Consider the following 8,031-nt stretch of genomic DNA (forward strand, 5'->3'; position numbering starts at 1 on the left):
TCGTAACTGTCGTCGCCTGGACCAGAAGAAATGAGGGACCATCTGTTCACACCGGTCCCTACCCTCTCATGATGTGTACTAAAAACAACACATTTGCTTCATTTGTGCTTCTTTTCTCTCTCTCTCTCTCTCTCTCTCTCTCTCTCTCTCTCTCTCTCTCTCTCTCTCTCCTCCTCTCTCTCTCTCTCTCTCTCTCTCTCTATCTCTCTCTCTCTCCCCGTCCGTCTCTTCTCATCTCGTCTCCTCTCCTCCTCTTTTCCCTGCCTTCGCCTCGTCTTGGCTCCCTTCTCCTCTCCTCGCCAGTCTCCTCCTCTCTTCTCTTCACCTCCCTTCTCTACTCTCCCCCCTCCTCTCTTCCGGACTTTCGTCAGTTGCAGTTACGCGTCAAGCAGACATGGCCTGGGACAGTGATCTACGCTTCTACTCTCAATGAACCCGGCCACATCCGTTCTCGAAGAGCGTCGATCCATCAGACATGAAACCCAGTCACACACATCATCGCCCGTTTGTCGTGGGACGTGCAACAGAGGGATGACAGAGCGAAGGAGAGAACGGGGGAGCGTCAGATGGAAGAGGAGGGGGGGGGGGGGGGGGGGGGGGGGGGATCGTGGGCGGGGCTCGGGTGACTGCGGGGGGAAGGCCGTGTCGTTAGCTGAAGAGGATGTGACCGAGGGCCCCTCTGCATGGAAAGCATTCCGAGATCGCAGCTTGTGTGAGGGGGCACGTGCCACTGCAGGGTGCGGTCATTTGTGTGGTCTTGTTGAACTGCCCTTGTGGGGCAGAATTTGTGTTAGGTTGACAATTACAGGTTGGAGATAACACAATTGTGAATGGAAGTGAATTGGCAGTCCTCGGTAGGATAGTAAAACAAACCCTAGTGTGTGTGTGCGCGTGTGTGCATTACTGTGTCTCTGTGATGACCTTCGGCTGTCCGGGGCTGCGACCTGATTGGTGGGCTGTGTGTTTGGCACTGTTTCACGGACTCCTGTTTGTTCAGTACGTTCCAGGCAAGATGGACCCCCAGACTGACCATGACGTTGTTTGACACACTAGACTCAACACTGCTGTCCTGTACTGTAACTCACCTCTTCAACTGAAGGGATTGGGAAAATGTCTCCTTTAGCTCGTTGCAGTGTGTGTGTTTGTGTAAGTGTGTACGTATGTATGTGTGTGCCAGTGTGTGTGTGTGTGAATGTGTGTGTGTGCGTGTGCATGTGTGTGCCTCTGCAGTGTCTCTATCGTGTCTGTTTTTAGGCCTCCGTTTTGGCATTCTTGGTATGATTCCCTTTGACGCTAATCCCATAAGATTTGGAAATCCCTGGTTATTTCCGTAACCAAACCTGCCTGCTTGTGCTCGTGACCCCGCCTGTCAGCGGGGGCCGTCTATGATGGCTTCATCACGGCCCGATGAGGTGCAGGAAATTCAGTTAGCATTGCTGTCGCTGCAGGGGCCCTGATAAACATCGGGCCATTCGGTAACAAAGACGGCAGACCAAAATGTACGGTAATGAGACTGGTGTTTTAACTGAGAGGATTAGAGAAGGGCTGTGTCAGACTGTTTCGGTGTGTGTGTGTACGTGTGTGTGTGCGTGCGTGTGTGTGTCTACACGATTGCGATTCTCTGCAGTCTGTCAGTGGAGGCAGGTGTGGGAGACTGGAGTGACCTCTGGCAGCTGTGCCACCCTTCAGTGGAGAAAGAGAGAGAGAGGCAGAGAGACAGAGAAAGGGAGGAGCGAGAGAGAGAGAGAGAGAGAGAGAGAGAGAGAGAGAGAGAGAGAGAAAGGGAGGAGCGAGCGAGAGAGAGAGAGAGAGAGAGAGAGAGAGAGAGAGAGAGAGAGAGAGAGAGAGGAGAGAGAGGAGAGAGAGAGAGAGAGAAAGGGAGGAGTGAGAGAGAGAGAGAGAGAGAGAGAGAGAGAGAGAGAGAGAGACAGAGACAGAGACAGAGACAGAGACAGAGAAAGGGAGGAGAGAGAGAGAGAGAGGGGGCGAGAGAGAGAGAGACCGGGGGATGGAGACAGACAGGGAGAGAGATAGAGAGATGTGACGCGAGAGACAGGGAGAGGGGAGGACGGAGAGCAAGAGCGAGAGACAGAGAGGGAGAAAAAGAGAGACAAAGTGAGAGAACGACGAGAAAGATGAGAGGGGGAGGGTGGAGGCAGAGACAGCACCAAAGGGGAAGAGAGAAAGGACAACCCAGGGTTGCGGACGGGTAAAGAGATGGACGCCGAGGAGAAATGCTGCATGCCTCCTCATCATGGACAGAGGAAGGGCCAAACAACAGTCTTCAGCAATTAGACTTCAATTTATCCTCCCACACGTCACCACTGAGGTGTTGCCATTCTGCCTAATAGAGCTGTGAATATTTTATGTGCTTTATTGCTCGCTCTCTCTCTCTCTCTCTTTCTTTCTCTCTCTCTCTCCCCCTCTTCTTCTCGCCCTTCGCTTCCATCCCCCGTTTGCTCCCGCACTTTCCAATCCCCCCCCCCCCCCCCCCCTCTCTCTCTCTCTCTCTCTCTCTCTCTCTCTCTCTCTCTCTCTCTCTCTCTCTCTCTCTCTCTTCCTCTCTCTCTTTTCCTCCCTCTCCCTCTCTCCCTTTCCTCTCTTTCAAAAAAGGCAGACAAAGTCATCTATGAATATCTTAGAAAGACCAGGCAGGTCACAGAGAGCCATGAATGTCAGCGATTACCATGACTATTGAAGAATAATAGCAATCATTATGGAGTTATTCCACTGTGCCGCCGTAACCGTAGTAAAGCTATTTTACAATGTGTGTTTGTGAGTAAGGGTCGTGAGTGTGTGTGTGTGTGTGCGCGAGGGGTGCGTGTGGGCGCGTGTGAGTGTGTGTTTGTTTTTGTGTGTGAGTGTGTCTGATGGGATCCTTGACGTCATAGACAGAGCATGTGAAGCCTGTGCCACAGTGGATGTGATGCACTAAGTCCTGCAGTGTGTGTGCCCTGTGCCTTTGCCAAAGCGGAGTGTGAGTATGTATGTGCACGGTTGTGTATGTGCACGTGTGTGCGTATGTGCACGTGGGTGCAATTTGTGTGTGCACATCTTAGTTTTCTTATACTGTCTGTTGATAGAATGATAGCTCAGGAAACAGAAGGCTTTTTGATGGGTAGGTCCTGGAATGAGAGGGAGGAAGGTGGAGTGAATGTGTGTGTGTGTGTGTCAGAGGGAGGTTAATGGGAGAAACCTTTTTCCCTCGTTTCCAGCTGGGGTCTGTCTGATCTGTGACTCACACAGCCCCTGAGATAAAATCACACGAGGAAGGTGGTGGAACTTAATGCTGTATTCTCCAACCACCTCTCCCACGCGAGCCTTTGCCATAAATCAAATGCGCCTAAACCACTTCACATGTATTTATTCCACAACCGTGGATTGTGCTTGATTTATACAACGGGTCTACATCACGGGATGGTAGGTAGGCCAATGTCCCTATCATTTGTACCATCCTGGGTGTTGCAGGGGAGTTCAGAGAGGCATTGTGGGATGCGATGCATGGTTTCGTCATCTGATGTGTAAACCCTGGCTGTGCTCATCTCTACACAAGCACCAACAATGTGAACGCTGCCCAGATTAACACAGCATAAAATCACGTAAACAAATTTGCCCTGCCCTATCCTACCCTGCCCTCTGCTTCTTCGGTGGTATATAGCGGACTGCTGAACTCACTAGAATGTGAACGCTCAGTTTGACTATATTGTAGTTCTTTTACATACCTTTTGATGACAAAACGTTGTTTTTCTTGTGTGCGTGTGTTAATGCCCCCCTTCTACCCTGAGCTTCATGTTGAGACAGTCCTTTTGTAGGGAGGTATGCGTTAATACTCTCTAAGCCTACTGTTAAGCCTGAAGGTTAGTTGACTGCCCTCCAAGTGTATTGTACAGAGATTTCTTGTAAATCCCTATTTCAGACACAATCTCCACTTCACGCTGCTTTTCTGCATTGTCCCCGCACAGTTACTAGTCTACGAAAGAAACCTGTAAATGCTTCGACTGACTGACAACTGACTTTAAATTCCTAAAATATTCCCAGGATATTCCCAGTATTCCCTAAAGGGCATGACTGGGAAATACTTATTTGTGTCACTAGAGTTGGTCACTAAATGTCGTTGAATCAATCTATCTGTATGTCGTTCTTTACCGCTCATTCTATCTGTTCATCTCTCACTTTTTCACATCTGCTCTTAATGGGTTTTGAGGCCTGTTGCCAAAGCATACATTTGGAATCGGAAGAGCTCATTGGCTGAGTAAGGCCCTATTAGGGAGATCCTCTTTCCAGTGAATGTGTTGGTTGATTGGTCTGAATGCTTTTTGGGGAATTACACTTACAAAGTGCAAATAGTATTGGCTGTTTTCCCAATCCCTTATTAAGCCTGGTTTATCCTTGGCTAATCCTGGTGGCCCTATAAACCATGGGTTTGAACCTGTTTCCTCTGCTCTCCTCTGCTCTGCTCTCCTGTGCTCTCCTCTGCTCTGCTCTGCTCTGGTCTGCTCTGCTCTGCTCTGCTCTCCTCTCCTCTCCTCTCCTCTCCTCTCCTCTCCTCTGCTATGCTCTGCTCTCCTCTGCTCTCCTCTGCTCTCCTCTCCTCTGCGCTCCTCTCCTCTGCTCTCCTCTGCTCTCCTCTGCTCTGCTCTCCTCTCCTCTGTTCTCCTTTCCTCTCCTCTCCTCTGCTCTGCTCTGCTCTGCTCTGCTCTCCTCTCCTCTCCCCACCTCATCTCTCCTCTCACAACTCTGTGACTCACCTTCTTTTGGCCCAGCGTTCCTGTGCTGCAACGCGTCTGCGTTGCAGGGTTGTGGTGTGTGTGTGTGTGTGTGTGAGACGTCAGGAGGAGGCAGAGGGGGGGACATATGTTGTGACAGGTGCCGGGAGAGGAGGAGTGGGTGCCCTCTTCCTGCCTTTGGGGCTCAGGGTCACAAGGGCATGCTGGGATCCAGAGAAGGGGGTTGTGGGTACGTGGAGTGTGCTAATCCCAGAGGGGGAAGTGTCCATGGGGACAGGAAGTGGCACGGGCTGGAGGTAATCCCTTTCCTGGCTTCAAGGAGAGCCTGTGGTTTTGGGTAAGGACAGCAGGGCAACGATGAGAAGACAGGGGAAAGCAAGGCCAGATATGGTGGTCTTGTTGGTGATGGGGGAGCATAGAGGCAGACATAACAGACATGTTGTTTTTGCCAAGGGGCAGAGGAGAGGTAGAGGGGAGGGTGGTTGTTTAAACATCTCCTCTCCTCTCTCCTGGGAATGTCCTTATGGCTTTCTCTTGTCTGTTCTGTCACGCTAGTCCTTGGCTTGGCCCTGGTGGCCCGGTCCCTGGGTCAAGGTGAAAATGCCCTCACACCGAGCATCACACTCAAACACACTATCACCTACTCTCACACACACTGTCACATGCCCTTACACACACCGATCGCACAGCGTCACACACAGCCTTACATGCCATCACACTCACCGTGACACATACTGTCACACACCCTTACACAAACGTCCACACAGACCATCACCCTCACACACACTACCACACACCGCACACACCCTAACACGTACCATCACACATGCCCTCACACACAATCACACACACCATCACACACCCTCACACACTCTATCACACTCAGGGACAGCTGTGTACCGGCATCTTGCAACAGTGTGAAAAAGGCAAGTCGATTTTGACAGCACTTTGAGATACAGATTCTATTTTGTGGATTTGCTTCATATTTAAAAGCTTTGTTTTGGTCTTTTTGCTGGATGAGTAAATCACTTTACTGTTTACATGCATATCCAGTCATTAGATCAGACAGTAGTATAAACACACACACACACCCTGCTGGAGTAGCTCAGTGGAAAAGAAAAATGAATGTTTTCCAAAGATTTCTTGCTCAATCCAGTGAGTCATCAGTTCCAATAGAGCAGACTATTTGTCAAGAGCAGACGGTAGCCATGCACACACACACACACAAACACACACACACACACACACACACACAAACACACACACACGCACACACGCTCACACACATACACAAAGCAATAATTCACCCTGCTACTCAACAAGATGCATTGCTTATGGAGTCTTGATTTGAAGAACACCTAGACAACACAATTTGTTCACACAGACACACAGACACAAACACACAAACACAAATGAATGAATACAGCTCTGCTCAAGGAAATCAGCCGAGAGGATAATTCCTGGTCGTTTATCTGTCTCTCCGAATAAGGGATGACATTTTCAGATCTTGAGTCCTTGTGGAGTGTGATTCTGGAGATGGATAGAGATGGAAACATCTTTGAACTCTAAGCAGAATGGTGTGTCCTTGCTCTGTACAGTGACATCTATGTTTATTCACAAATGGAGAACCACAGTTTGTGAAACATCCTGGTGCCTTGGAAATGAAGGGTGCTCTCGATTAAGAGACTGACCTTTGTGTCCTTGAGGAAGACACTTACTTGACTCAAACTGCTAATTTACAGTAGTTTGCCACTTTGATTCTGGTTGCGCTGCAAATGAACGGTAGGATGACATGCACACACGCAGAAACAAGCACACGCATGGAAACGCACTTGCACAAACACGCGCCGCAGCACCCTCACGTACACGCAAACACGATAAAGTGGCATTATTGAAAGGTCATGCATTGTTCACGCAGGTGCCTGGGTTGTGTTTGGGCCTCATGCTCTCTTATCGTTGGTTATCAGAGAGGATTGTGGGAAGGCAGGGTAATCCTCTAATGGTGTGACATTGACGGGAACCATTGATTATGTGTTTGTCTGCCCGACGACGGGAATCCTGAGGGGATGCAGGGGCTCTGCTGATTGGATGATAAAGAAGAAGAAGAAAAAAAGAAAATCTGCGCTCTTTTTTTCTCTTTTTCTCTATTTCTCTCTTTCTATTTTTCTCTCTGTTTCTCAATAGTTTTCAAACTTTGTCCCTCTGTCTCTCTGCCACGCACGCGGTCTCTTTTTCACTGTCTTCCTTGCTCAGTTTGTCTCTTTCTCTCTCTCTCTATCTTCACCTCAGCCTCTGCTTCATGACCTATGACTGGTAAGCATCTCCCCGACCAATGATGCACAACTGTTCCATTTACAGTCATGTAAAATAAAAGGATGAATCTTAAAAATAAATAAATAATAATAATATAAGAATTCAGGAGCAGGATGTTCAGCCTTGGATCGTATATTTTGCTCCAGCTAGAGGCCTCGGTTGACGTCAGCTGGATCAAATATCCTCTTTCCTCCTGTGCGGAGGGTGAGAGAGAAGTGAACCAGGATGAAACAGTGTAACACATCGGAGTCAAGAGTGAAGAGGCTTAGCGATTTCACTCCTCGCTTCCCCTCGCTGTCTGTTTGCACCTTGTACGGCCTTAGCAGCTGGCCCGGTAACTGGGTCAAACCTGTCCCCATGTGTTCCTCACAGAGTCACACCCTCCAAGCACACACACACACATCAACACACACATTTGAACAGTTGTAAACACACACAAACACACATGGGGGGATTGTTTGTGCTTCAGTACACAGACTGTGCAACGCCTACTCAGAACTGAACACACACGCACGCGCGCACAGTCCCTAGCAGGGTACTAAAAACGTCTGTAACAGAAGCACTTCTTCTAATATTTGGACAGACACACATACATAGACCCTCCCCTCTCTCTCTCTCTCTCTCTCTCTCTCTCTCTCAATCTCTATCTTTATCTCTCTCTCTCTTTCACACATACACACACACACACACACACACACATTAAACAATCACCCAATCAGAGGTACCTGTACATGGAGGTCACTGTCATTAGTGGAAGGTAATCTTTTAGTCACATAGGAAGTAATTACACTGTCAAATACTGGCAGAAGTAATCTCTCAGGTTTGGACCTCATTGGTTGTTGGACATTGTCTGTTTGTATAGAGATTATAACCGTGAGTTCTTTGTTTTCTGTTTTATCCTTGCTTTGTTCAGACTGTGTTTCTGCCCTGTCAGATGTACTTCTGTGTGTTTTTGTGGTTGTGTGTGCTTGTTGAGATTTCAGACACACTT

This window comes from Hypomesus transpacificus, chromosome 8 (assembly GCF_021917145.1).
Source record: "Hypomesus transpacificus isolate Combined female chromosome 8, fHypTra1, whole genome shotgun sequence".
Taxonomy (NCBI): Eukaryota; Metazoa; Chordata; class Actinopteri; order Osmeriformes; family Osmeridae; genus Hypomesus; species Hypomesus transpacificus.